This window comes from Theobroma umbraticum, unplaced genomic scaffold, assembly GCF_002168275.2.
Source record: "Theobroma umbraticum cultivar Fairchild unplaced genomic scaffold, ASM216827v3 scaffold_95.0, whole genome shotgun sequence".
Taxonomy (NCBI): domain Eukaryota; kingdom Viridiplantae; phylum Streptophyta; class Magnoliopsida; order Malvales; family Malvaceae; genus Theobroma; species Theobroma umbraticum.
In genome coordinates, this window is record NW_018397257.1 from 9,943,297 (window position 1) to 9,956,918 (window position 13,622).

Genomic DNA, 13,622 nt, shown 5'->3' on the forward strand with positions numbered 1-13,622 from the left:
TTACTGGAGTAGAACCTGGCGGGCTGGATCAGTTGAGAGGAAGGGAAAGATTATCAGTAAATAAAAATACTTTCATGGTTCAAAAAACAATCTCCAATTTGACTAGACAATAGGACCCCCCCACAGATTGCCCGAAAACAGAAAAACTGATAGCTTCGTGCAAATCCTGCACTCAAACTTGGAGGAAATCAGATCAAAAAAAGGGTCACTACATCCAGGTTTTCTCATGTATAACCTCATAAAACAAAACGATAAAAACAATGGGAAATACTTTTCATTTCTACTGACTTTTCTGGAACTTGATAGCGTCAAAAGAAGCAAGCCCAAATCTTAAAAGCTTTGCAAGAAAAAATATCACACAGCTAGACTATATATCTAAGTCAAACCTTTAGTTTACAAGGATTCATTCAAGCAAATAAATGAAAGAACTAAACAAAATATATATCATATGTGTAATATTATTACCTTTATTAGAAAAACAAGAAAGATACAGCTTGAAGAACTAATCCAAGTTTATAGAGCAGCAGCTTGCGTTTTATTCTTCTTCCTGCATCTCCTTGTCACCAGCTCCAAAAATAAAGTAAAACCGAAGAAGAAGAAGAAGAAGAAGAAGAAATATTACAGAACGGAGAGATCAAAGCAATACATATAGTTTAGAACTATATGTTAGCAAACCTATACGATGAACACTCAAGTTAAAAATCAAAAAAACTTGCTCTAAATTACAGTGAAGTTTAGTGAAGAGAGATGAGCTTCTCTGCTTGGAGGAATTTCAGAAGTGATAGTCGCTGACAGTGCACCCTTGCGAGCAACATAACTTTGTTTTATAGTGAGTAGCCATCTTTGTCAGGGGCGTCCGTACCACTGTGCTTTTCTTTCTAGAGTACATTTTATCAAACTATATACTATTAACCTCATGTCTTCACAGCAATATTAAGTCTTACCACCTTTTTATTTTTTATTTTTATTTTTTGTTGGGCTTCTGAAAATAAAATTATTTCAAAATATTTTACCCTCAAAAATGAAACTTTGACTTTCTATATAAGTAATTTAAATCGTGTGCAAAATTAAAAGAACGAATAAATTGTAATTAAAAAATTGGTTGACCAATCAAAATCCAACTGTATTTAATGTGACTTACATGTAATATTCCAATTTAATCAAAATCATAAGTGACTTGATATTATTATTGTAAATAGGATTTGCAAATACAATAATTTTATTACAAATAGAAAACATATATAACCACGATTAATGAATGACTTTATAAGAACATAAATATTCTCTAACCTGTCTACAATTTTATTTTCGCAATACTAAAATAAGTAATTTATAAATAAATTGATTTTCATATGTTTCAGTGAGCAGTCATTTTCAGCAGTACACTACAGTAGATGGCGGGCTGATGGTTGAAACTTTCTAGTTAGGGTCCGAACAGCAGGGATAAGACTCGGAAAACCGGAAAGTAACTTTATTCGGGCGTCGCATGTGCGTTTCCACCTTCGGTCACACCGTACAGGATACACATTGGAGAAAACTTAGTACTGATTCAATTAATCGTATTGACCACAAGGTCGAGCTATATCAAGATAAGAAGTGTTACACGACATTATTTATTTATTAAAATATTTAAAATTTTATTAATTATATTATTTTTATTAAAATTTTATATAATTAATGATATTACTCGATGAGTAAGTTAAGATTTCATTTTTAGGGATGAAACAAAAAGTTTAATATTTATAAAAGTGAAATTATAAAATTCTTTTAAAAAAAAAAAATTAAAAGATTTTAAAATTGGGACTGGGGGCCTTATTTAGGCGCCCTCCTTTCCCTCCTCTCTAAATTGCTAATGAGCTCATTAAGTTTTTTCTAATTCTATAAAGAGTAGGGTTAAAATTGTAAATTAAAATGAATTTATTAAAAAATAATTTATATATTAATTTTACAATAAGTTTATAAAAAAAATTATAAAATTTAAATATTAATATTTTTTTAATTATTATTATTATTATTATTTTAATTATAACACTATTTTTAAAAAGTTTTAAATTTGTCCTGATTGACCATCAAGTCAATGTCCTCATCAGGCCATCACTGCTCTTTGCTCAAATTTCTTATTACAAGTAAAATTAAACATAATTAATATATAAATATTTAACTCATTAATCAATATATAATCTCTCTTTCTATAAAAAATAAATTCAATTTTCTTTCCCAATTCAAAAAAAAAAAAACGTGATTCATTAATCATTGTGATTCGCCATGCGAAGCCATGAAAATTCAAACTTTTCCCACCTTTTTGTTGTCTCTTTTTGTGTGTTATGCCTTGGTTTCCAATTCCAGTGGTTTTCAGGCCGTATTTCATTGCTACCCCTGTAGAGGAAGGAAACAATCATTAGAACGTGTAAGAGTCAGATCATGTGGTTGATCTTATGTCATCGACCGTTTATTGACTGTTCTTGATATTTTACTAACACCGTTGAAGCATTTCATAAACTTTCTATGATTATTAGCCAATAATCTCACACTTTTAGTATTTTAAATTTTGAGTTTTCTGTATTCATGGTTTTGAAATTTTAATTTTATTATATGTAATCTCTGAACGGTACATGTTTTGTATTTTATTCAAAGCAGAAAAATATTTAATGTTAGATTTTTTTTTTGTAAAATCAACGTCAATTATTTTTATATTTTATCAAAGATTAATTAAATTAATTTAGTTTTGATAAAAAGATAATTTTGTTCTTAGTATAATCTAAAAAAATGAGTTAGACTCCAATAATACATAAGAGGTTACTAGTGCAGGATCTTAAATTTTAAGATAAGTTCCAAAAAATGAGCTACGCCTTCAATTTTTTTTTTCAAATAAGTGATAGAAGAGGTGAAAATTGTTTAAAAAAATCTCATATTACTATTTATTATACTTACTAAAGTCCATTTTTTCCACGTGTTTCCTCTGTACTAAGTAAAAAGAGGAAAAAAATTGTTCTTTTAGCTGCTCTTTTGTCCTTTTTTCGCTTGCACCATTCCATTCAAAGCCGGAGATAGGGGGGCTAGTAAGGGCCTACCTCTCTCAAATTTTAAAATTTAATAAATTTTTTTTCAAATTTTATAATTTTACTTCATTTTTTTAAAAAATTTATTATTTCATCCTTACAAATATTAAATTTTTTATTTTTATCCTCTCGAACATAAATTTTTAACTCTGTCACTTATTTCATTATTTTTGGTGAATGCTTACAATTATTTTTTCAACCATAATTGATTCCACTAATTAATAATTAGGGCCGAAAATTCAAACAGGCAAAGGAGAAATATGGCAAAGGACAAAAATCACTGACAGCCTTGGTGGCCGAGTGCTGCCTCTGTCTTATAAACTCTTAATCTTGCTTACCGGTGTTTGTGTGTATCTCAATTAAATCATCACATATAACAGTAGTGGAACTTCCCCTGTGACGTGAGAAATTACTTTTTTCGCCTTCAAATGGCCCTAAACACTCATTTGTACATAACACGAAATCTTAAGGGGAATAGCATGCTCCATGTCGAATTCGAGATTTCATTAAACATAATTTAAAATATTTCATTCAGAAATATTTTAACAAAATATATGTTATTTTTAAATTCAAAATATACGTTATTTGACTAAATTTAAAATAAGATATAATGATTAATATAGCAATCTAAACGTACAATATAGGAAAACAGTCATTATCCTGATATCAGAGTCGTCTGTGTTATTGTCAACAGGCTTGCAAGACTAACAATAGAAAAGTACAGATAATGGGATGATTACGTTCCCAGAAAAGCATCCATCTTTACGCGTATGTGCATACTTTTTTTGTTCTTATAACTTTTTCTTCGTCTAACCAAGTAGTCAAAAAAGCAGAGCAGAGGGTTAGATATCTGAGAATTGCTTCCAAGTAATGCAACGACAAGACAAGCAATGAAACCTACAGAGAAAATTGAGGATGTTAATGAAATTATTGAGAGGGTTTGGGTGGTCATGATGAGCCAAAGTATCAAGGACTTTGGGTTCGGTTTGTCTGAAAGAAAGAAAATAAAAGGCAACAATGGAGGCAAGAGAGTCTTGCTCCTCCTTTGGAAAATGTTGTAAGCTAAGGTGGTACGGAACTTGACTCTATTCCTTTGGGTACTAATTTCATTACCATGTTATAAAACTAGAATCATCTGTACCACTTAAGTTGTGTATCACGCTGTAAATAATTTGATGAAAAAATTATAATAATTTTAAATTTGATTAAAGTTTCATTCATTTTTTAAATATAAATTCGTAATTTATTTCCCTTCATCTTATATGTGATAAAATTTATATAAATAAAAAAAATTATAAAATACATCTTCCTTAGTAAATAATTTGGTGTACTTATTTCCTTTTATAAGAGAAAAATTGAAGTTTTTTTTTTTTTTCACTCTTCTTCTTTTGAATAGGGTAATTAGTATTCACAAGTGGTAGTTCCTTTAAAGGGAAAACTTACCTTTAAAAGTAGCATATACCGTTAATTAATTCCTGCTTAGTCTAAAATGGTTATTATGATTTGCAGTTCAAAAATCTGAATTCCTCCCATGTTTTTTCTAACAGGGACAACCAATGCCAGATTACCAACATGCCTGCCATCACTGACTAAAAGTTGAAACACAAAGAGTTTTAACAACTCAGTCAAGCAGGAGAAAGAACAGGGCAACTCTTAGTCAAGGCATTTGTTTTTATAACACTACCAAAAGGATGTCTTGTCTTAAATCACGACCTAAGATTAATAAGTATTAAATGAATTGTACTTAAAATAACAGGAACTAAGAATCTGATAACAAAGACTTTTTCTTTGCATTGATTAATGATGATTTGATTTTACTGAATTATGGGATCTTCTCATCATGATCCCTCATCTTAAACATGTTCCCACCCCATTAATTAATTCCTTGGTTGATTCTTTATTTGAAATTTTCTTGTTCTTGGAACAATAAATTAGAATATTTCAGGCAGCTCAACTAATAGAATTTCTTTGAGATTGTAAACAGGAATCTGAAACCAAATCTATTTGTCACCAGTTGAATGGGAAAGTTTATGTAAAGAGAGACAGACACTATTTTTTTGGATAAATTATAAAAAAAAAGATGCATTCTATGATTACAAGCAAAATAAATTTATATTTTAAAAATAAACTTTCATTGCCTCTACATTTTTACTGTTAAAATATTAATTCGGATAAATTCCATTTATATGCTTTATGATTATCATTTTTTTCTCAATTAATTGTCGGTAGAAAATTTTAATCTTTTAGAAATTATGTTGTTAATTTTATCTAATAAAATTATTAAAAAAATTTAATTTAAAATTAACCTATTTATATTAAGAGTTAAGTTTAATTTTATGTGACCTTAAAAATTTATAAATTATAAATTCACGTTTTCAACACAAAATATATGAAAGACCCTTATTTATACACTTAAAATCTATCACATTTTTTATTGAAGTGAAATCTATAATATTTGTTCACACCGAAAGTCGAAAATCAATTTTATTAAGATTCACGATCTCTGCACCACCGGATACAGCACGCCATCAACTTGCATAAATTATCACAATATTTCAAAAGAAAAAGGAATGAAATTGAACACATTTAGAAGGATTTGGTGATTGTCGTGTGAGAGAAAAATGGGTTCTAGGGAGAGTGTGAAATTGGAGAAACTGAGAAAAAAATAATAATTGGGTTCAACAACTTCCAGAATCTTACTCATCACCATGACTGGGTCCAATACACCATCAATACCGTACATAAATTGCCGACAATTTCCAAAGGAAAGAAACCGGAGTGTCGTTCGGAGATTTGTTGATATTTTAGGGAGAGAGCCAGGCATGGATGAAAAGGAAAACAAAAGAGATGGAGTAAATCAGTTAATTCTGATTTTATTTTTCATATAATTATACTAATTATATAAATTAAATTAAATTAGTATTCATTAATTACATATTTAGTATCGTTTATTTTATTATATAAACGAGAAGAAGAGACTAAAGAGAGAAACAGCTCATTAATTCTGCATTGTTTTTTTTTTTGTTTTGTTGGCCAAAGGATATTGTGTTTTTCATGTGTTTTTTTTTTTTTCCAAACCAATCAAGCAAGTTCATTTTGACCTCTCAAGAAGATTGCTGTTTGGCAAGACGTGCAAATGATGGTTTCATACACATGAACTTGATAAGGAAATAGTTATTTATTTATTTTTACAAAAACCTAGCATTAATTAATGATTATCACATTTGTTCTGTAAAGAAGAAAAGTAATGTGGAATCTCATTTTCATATGATTACGTATATTATTATCTATTTTTAAAAAAATTGCTGCAAATGAAGGAGTTACCTTTCGCTGGCAGTGGCAGCTCAGCAAGCAGTGTCACTGGGTGGTACCAAAAAGATTTCAAAACGGAAAAACCGATAGAATGGAATTGAGTTTGATTAATTTGATTCGATTACAATAATTAATGATTATTTTAATTTCAAAAATTAAATTCATTTGTTTATTTGATTCAATTTTCGATAAGTAAATTTTTCAATTGAATCAATTCCAATGTTGAATTTGAAATAAAATATTTTAAAATTATTATATATGTTATTTTTAAAAATCTTCATTAATTGTTTGAAATAATTAATTATTTTGAGATTTATATACAATATGTTAGGTGTAAAATTTATATTTTTATATATATAATATCTTGAGATATTACTTTTTATTAATATGAATTGGCGAAGTATTAAAGCAAATTAGATGGTAATCAAGAAAGGGTTGTTTTGGAGAGTTGGGGATGGAGCTAATATATTTGTCGAGAAAGATAGTTGGATTCTGTATAAGATATTGAGATCATTATTAATGTGTCATGGTGATATAATGGAGGTAATACGAGTACGCAACTCGTTTGATTCACGTACAATATTGTGATAGGTAAAAAAAATTAGTAAATATTTTCCATCGCTTGAATGCAATCTGGTTCTATCCATTCCAACTAGTAAAAGGCTTCCAAATGATAAGCAAATATGGTTTGATAATAAGCAAGGTGAGTATACTATTAAATCTGGCTATAGACTACTTTATTCTATAACAAGCAGTAATGATGGGGTAAACTCCTAAAACAATTTTTCAGTAATTTGAAAAAAGTTTTGGAATTTAAATATTTCTAGAAAAATACTCTTGTTTGCTGAGAGAGCTATGAGAGGAATTCTTCATACTAGGGTTGCTCTATGTAAACGGCATGTGAAAGTGGATATGCTTTGTAATTTTTGTGATGATGATTGAAAAATTAATTTTTACCATCTATGCAATCGTTAATACGCTCGAACAATGTTATTCGTTTCAAAACGAAAATTTAGAAATATTAAAATTAAATTTTAGAATTTATTTTAATAAATTTTTTTTCTATGCGATTAAATCGATAAGGAGAATATTGGAGAAATTCTGTGTGTTTTATAGACAATATGAAAAGCTCGAAACTTGCGGATCTTTAAGGACAAAAAGATGGAACCAAACCAGGTCATGAATATGGACTTGACTATGTGCTGGCAGTATCAATTGTTCCGCCCATAATACGTAACATATAAATGCTGAGTTGTGGACACCTTGGAGTAGACCAAAAGTCTAAAGTTGAACTCAGATGTTGGTTTATTTGTAAGGGATGGTGAAGCCACGGTGGCTGCTGGTTTTGTGGTTAGAAACTCTACTGGTGGCGTGGTACTCATGGGTGCAAAAAGAATGTTACACAACTCGTGTTTATGATGTAGAATTTAAAGTTGTTACATGGGTGAGGATGATGTGTTTCGAAAGTAATATCATACTTGATAAGATAGAAGTCAACAACTTTTTGGTGGCTGGATGGATTTCAAGTAAAAATTTCGTACGGGCTTCGGGTATTTTAGTAAAGGATTGTGTTGTTTTATTGGAATGCATAGCAACACAGATTGTGAAGCAGGTGCATAGGAAAAGCAAGGTGGTGGCTCATATGGTAGCAAAGTTTGTTAAGGATATGCAAACAAATCAAATCTATATGGAGGGATGCTTCTCTTATACCACACTCAGTTAAAGATTGTGTGACTAAAGGTGCCTTATTGATCAATTAGTTAAAGGGTGTGTGGGCTTAAATTTGGTTATTTGTAATACATGATTAGCTTGGATACTTTTTTTTCCTTACCAGGATTTTTATCTCACTGGATTTTTTCATGGTAATGTTTTTAATGAGACTCATCTTTCATGCTTTAAGTAATATTATGGGTGATAGTTGCAATATATTATGTAAAGTCGCTCTCACAATATATTGATGTTGATGAAGTGATGAAATATTCATCTTTCTCCCAAAGAAAAAATTAATATGAATTGAAGTTCAATTGAAATATCTCGATGGATTTGATCATTTTTAGATATTCGATTCAATTTAATTTTTCGAATGAATAAATTTGATTGTTTTGATTTACAAATTTTTAACATTAAACCGACTAAATCGATCGTATGGGTGCATCCGAACATTTGTACCAAAAGAGCAGGATTGGATTCCCTCCCTCAATCATATATAAAAAAAAAAACCGACCGTATTGACATCCAACAATGACAAATGTGAGTTATGCAAAGGAATCGAGTTCCTAACCCAATGTGTTTGTATTTGGAGGCCATCCTCTGCTTTTGTCCTTTGGCAATGAATCTTCAATGCTTCATTCATAGTACACCGAAAAGAAAAGAAGTTGGATCCCTGCCTTCCCCCTTCACAATCTTCTCACAGACCATCGAATCACAAAGTAACAGAATCACTATGTACTGTTCTACAAACAACAATCTCCTGCTGAATCATAAAACAATGCTTTGTGTCTGATCATGGCGATAATGGTAGAAACGACAGAATCACAAGACAATTAAGCAATCAATGAACATGTAAACAAAGTACCAAAACAGGTTTCTGCAAAACTTGACTTTCATAGACTAAGATTGAACAAATGCAGTTCATCAAACTCATGGAAATATTTACAGACAACATGCTAAGAAGCAACTTCCCCTGATCACCACCACTGACAGGGGGAAGTGACCAGGAAAGGAAGAACATGATTTGATTATATAACATCCCAGTATGAAAGCTCATAGGCATTTAGTTAGTACAGCCTCTACAAAACAACAGGATCATAGATTTCTCCAAAGCTTTATTCAGTAGATCATATGCCCCATTGTTCCACCTTGAAAAGCACTAAGATGGTGACACTTCACAACAGGATCAGTAACTCTCAATCACTAGATGAGCCAAGCTGAAGTTAATGTACAGAATATCTAGTAAACCTCAGACCATACAACTAGAAACCTCTTAACTCCATAAGATTCTTCAGGAAGAAGGCAAATGCTGCTATGTAATCTGAGCAAGTGAATGTAGCAAAATCAGCTCTTTAATTCATGTGCTGGGCTAATTAACAAAAAGGACTGCCTAACACACAGCATTAATACCCCTACTCTAAATTTCTCAGGCAAAAATGTATTTATCTAAATGATATGCTTGTGAACCCATGCACATGTACACACGAGTGTGTCTGTGCATGCACATGTTAAGAACGAGAGAAAAACAGAAAAGGGCGATGAAATATAAACTGTGACGAAGTGTTACCTTTGCCCATATGTTGAAGTTATCATCGCCGGTCGTTTTCTGAAAGATTATCTTAGTCATGTTCTCAGTTTTTCGGGTCAAGATTCCTGTGCAGGTATCCAACAGCTAGAAGCATAAAGAATCCTCCCCTTCCATCCCTGCAGCATCCAGTGGTTGTCTTCATCAATTACAAAATCTTTGTGGTACCAAGACTTCAACTTAGCTCTAACTGTCTCCATCAGTTCCTGGTTCAATGGAAGTGGCTTGAACCCTGCCCTTATTGTCCGAACCTGCCATTGCTTGTACGTCTCTGGCCTCTCAACCCTCGCCGAGCCCTCACATGCTACAACATTCATGGCTTCCCGCCCATAAAACTCCCTCTCAAATAACAACCTTGCTGGCTCTTCACGAGGTAATGTATTTTCAAACATATCAAATATTGCAGAGAGAGAGAATAGAGCCTCCCTGAACCTTGTAAGAAAAAAGGGAGCATTATAAGATCCATTGCTTATAGAGTGAACAAAAATATCAGGGTTCATTTTCCTGATCAATTTTAGAACAGCATTCCTTGGGCAGTCCACCCCAGCTGTCTCATCCAGTAGATTCTTAAACCGAAAAAGACAATTTACAGCAAGCATCTCATTGCTATTAATCTTGATGTCCTCTACTTGGATGGTTTCCCAGTTTTGAGCTGCTATTGGATTGTATTCAAATGGAACATCAAAGCGCTTGCAATACCTTTCCAAGCGACGACCTGTCTCCTCAATTCTTTCTGCTGGGCGGAAACCACGTTGAGGAATCTCTATTCCAGTTATGCGTAGCTTAGGAGGCCCACCAGGTCTCTTCGAGAGATGCTGGATAAGAATGGGCCATTGGAAACCATACAGGATACCGAAGTCTACAATATGAAGGGTGCTTGCTTTCTCAGCCATGTGGCAAATCGTTTTGTTTGCAAAGAAAATTGGTAGCTTCTTAAATGGACAAGCACAAAGATACCCTTGGTAAGCTTTCAACATATCAGCAGCTGTAGTCTTCTTGGAAGCTAGGGAAGAATATAAATTTTGAATTGCAGTACCACTGCCATCCAAGCGTGCCTCAAGGCCATTTGCAAAGAAATGGGCCAACCTCTGAGTTCCATCACCAAGAGGGGACGAGTGCTCTTTAATCTGCTTTAGCAGTTCACCAGCAGTCCTACGATCATCAGCAGAAACAGCTTGCGCACAGAGAATTAGAAGAGTTCTCAAATCCACTGTTTCTTTCTTCTTCTCCTGTTTTCTGGAACGAGTTTTCCCAACACTGGATCCATTTGATTGTTCTTTTTGCAGCAAGGTTTTGGTTTCTCCCTGCTGCACAGTTTTATTGAAACCACACATAGCTTTTCCATCAGTACAGAGTAACACCTTATCAAAAATATCTGACAAATCACTCTCTTCTGTATAAACGGCTGATTGCTTGTTACTCCTCTCTTCTTCCAAATCTCCATCATCTCGTTCATGATTCTTCCTACCCCTCAATCCATCCGGTGAGTTCTCCCTCTCATCCTTCTCCACCTTGACTACAAGGTTTGGAACCCTCCCCTTTTGCCCCATAGGGAATGTGTTGCTCTCTAGGTCAATAATTAGTTGATTACTACTAGGGAGGAATTTACTGGCTTCTTCAAACCCTCTCTGGAACTGCAAGACAGATTCCTTATCACTGAAGATGTTCTGAGCTAGAAGCTCACTAACAGAAGATTCCATCAACCCATTACCCATGTTACTCAAGCTATTAGTTGAATTGACAGAAAATTGTGAACTGGGCTGTTGCAAAGTGGACTGGAAATGGTAATCACCAGAAAGAGGAGCTTGTAACAACGAAGGAGCATGCTCTACGGCTTCACCAACCCCCCAGTGATCAACATAATTACTAGTCCCATTACTGGTGCCAATACTTGTACTAGAATTGCTGTTACTACCATAATCACGGCTATTACCAGAAAGATTACTATCGGGACTCTCCACATTCACATTGAGAAAAGGTTGGGGTTGATTAGTCGGAGGATATTGCTCGCCAAGGACTTCATATAATGATTTCTCAGTGTCTTCAAGAGCCAAATAATCATTAAACATGTAAGGCTTATCCTCCATGTTCTCTTCCATAAGCATCTGCCTTATGTACTTGAGAACTGGATCCGTGGAGTCACTGTCATCAGAAGGTGAGGAAGACTCCCCATCTGGGCTCCAGCCCGTGGACGCAGAAAACGAGCTCCCATCCGAACTTACAGAAATAGGTGGAACGGAAATACCAGGGTCAGGAGTAGGAGGTATAACAGGAACATTCACACTCATAAAGCCAAGATCTGGAGAAGGGACATTAAATTCTAGTCCATTTGTGAAATTCGGGTACTGACCAGAAGTGAATAGATGTGTATCATCTTCAACTCTAAAACCGTTTATATAATCAGTGAATTCAGTGAATTTTGGATCCATGACCATCAAAAAAACCCAAACCTACAACCCAGAACAGGAAAAAAGTCAAACCCTGAAAACACCTATCTCTAATTTATCTATTCCAAGATAAAAGGAAGGTGAATTTATCTATCTCACTAAGAAAAGATACACTACAGACTAGAAAGCCTTGGAATTTGATAAAATAACAGATAAGCTATGCATCAAAGGAGCAACCTTATGGTGATCTCTAGACTAGACCTTTCAAGATTCAAACTTCTGGTATCTAAAATAAGATCACAAAATCACCATAGAAAAGGGAACATATTAAAAAGAAACATAAACAAACGCATCACACAGATTACAAAAGGAAAGTTTAAAGAAACAAAAGAGAAGCAAATACCAGAGAATGAACCAATTCAACCAAAAGTGAAAACTTGAGGGATAGAATAGTCGAAATGAAGAAGAGAAGCACCAGGAAACAAGACTTAACGTAACTCAAAGAGATAGACCTTAAGAGGAAATAAAAGGAAAGAAGGGCAGAGGAGGGAAGCCTTTTGAGAAAGATGCAGAGCTGGTCTGTTAAATAGGAGAATAGTAAGAGCCTTGAAGACTGAAGAGAAGAAAGACAGGAACTTTCTTGGAAGGGAGAGAAACTCTCATGTATCAGAGAGTGATGAAGACTTTCAACATATCTTTGGAAAAGTGTTCGCCCGTTATTGCAGCGGCTATTGGCTAGTCAACATGTCTGTTTTGCTCTTTTCTGGTTTTGGTACATCGTATCTATACCTCTTCAGTGTAAATCCTAGTTATTCTTCCTACAAAACAAACCAGTATATGTCATATCCTCTATCAACCATTTCAAGATTTTCAAATTTGAGACAAGTTTCTTTGGAAAGTTTTGCTACCAAATTGCCAACTAAAACCTTTCCAGCCCCCTCTACGCTCATGCTACCCATTTTACTTCTTCCCAAGATATGTTTACTCAGCAATGTAACCTCAACGTACTTGACTAGAATTGTCTTTTTCATGGTTATGGTATTGAAAATTTCAAAGTAAAATTTAAAGAATTGTAATATGCTAATTTCTTCAGAAGAAATACAACAAATTTCAATCATCAAAGAGTTCTTGCTTTCATTGATATTAATAAGATTACTTTCCAACTTCACCATAGAAATTTTTCTACGTTAACCACCAACACCACAAATAATGATATCAAGACAATTAGTGTTCTTTGGGGTTTTCTTTTTTCATGCAGAAGTTGACTGACAAGCACTGGCAGTGTATTAGGTATACGAGTTCTACTTTGATGCCTATATATAATCTGGGCCCCCTCCCTTTATGTCTGGCGTTGAATTCGAACCAACATCTGAACAAGAACCAACAGATGTCAAGCTGCAATCAGGGCCAAAACTATGCAAATTGGGTTTCTTTTTCCCTTTTTTTTGCCACCATGCTCAGCAGATGTGAAGTTTGTAATCCAAATTAAATTGTTCATTGTACACATGAAATGACCAGCGATTTTCCTCTCAAATATGCTCTTATTTTTTAGCTTGTAGTAAACAAACT

General features: G+C 33.2%; 1 pseudogene across 4 annotated transcripts; it reads right to left on the bottom strand.

Annotated features, from left to right (window-relative positions):
* Window positions 1-8,443: 8,443 nt before the first annotated feature.
* Window positions 8,444-12,725, bottom strand: LOC110412031 (scarecrow-like protein 14 pseudogene; annotated as a pseudogene). 4 transcript variants are annotated; one of them, XR_016350988.1, is made up of 3 exons: window positions 12,457-12,724; window positions 9,649-12,116; window positions 8,851-9,402 (listed from the first exon to the last, which is right to left on the bottom strand). The product of XR_016350988.1 is annotated as a scarecrow-like protein 14 pseudogene, transcript variant X1 (transcript). The 4 variants fall into 4 exon arrangements; XR_016350989.1 differs by having other exon boundaries at window positions 12,291-12,724; XR_016350990.1 differs by lacking the exon at window positions 8,851-9,402 and adding an exon at window positions 8,444-8,841 and having other exon boundaries at window positions 9,649-12,725.
* Window positions 12,726-13,622: the final 897 nt, after the last annotated feature.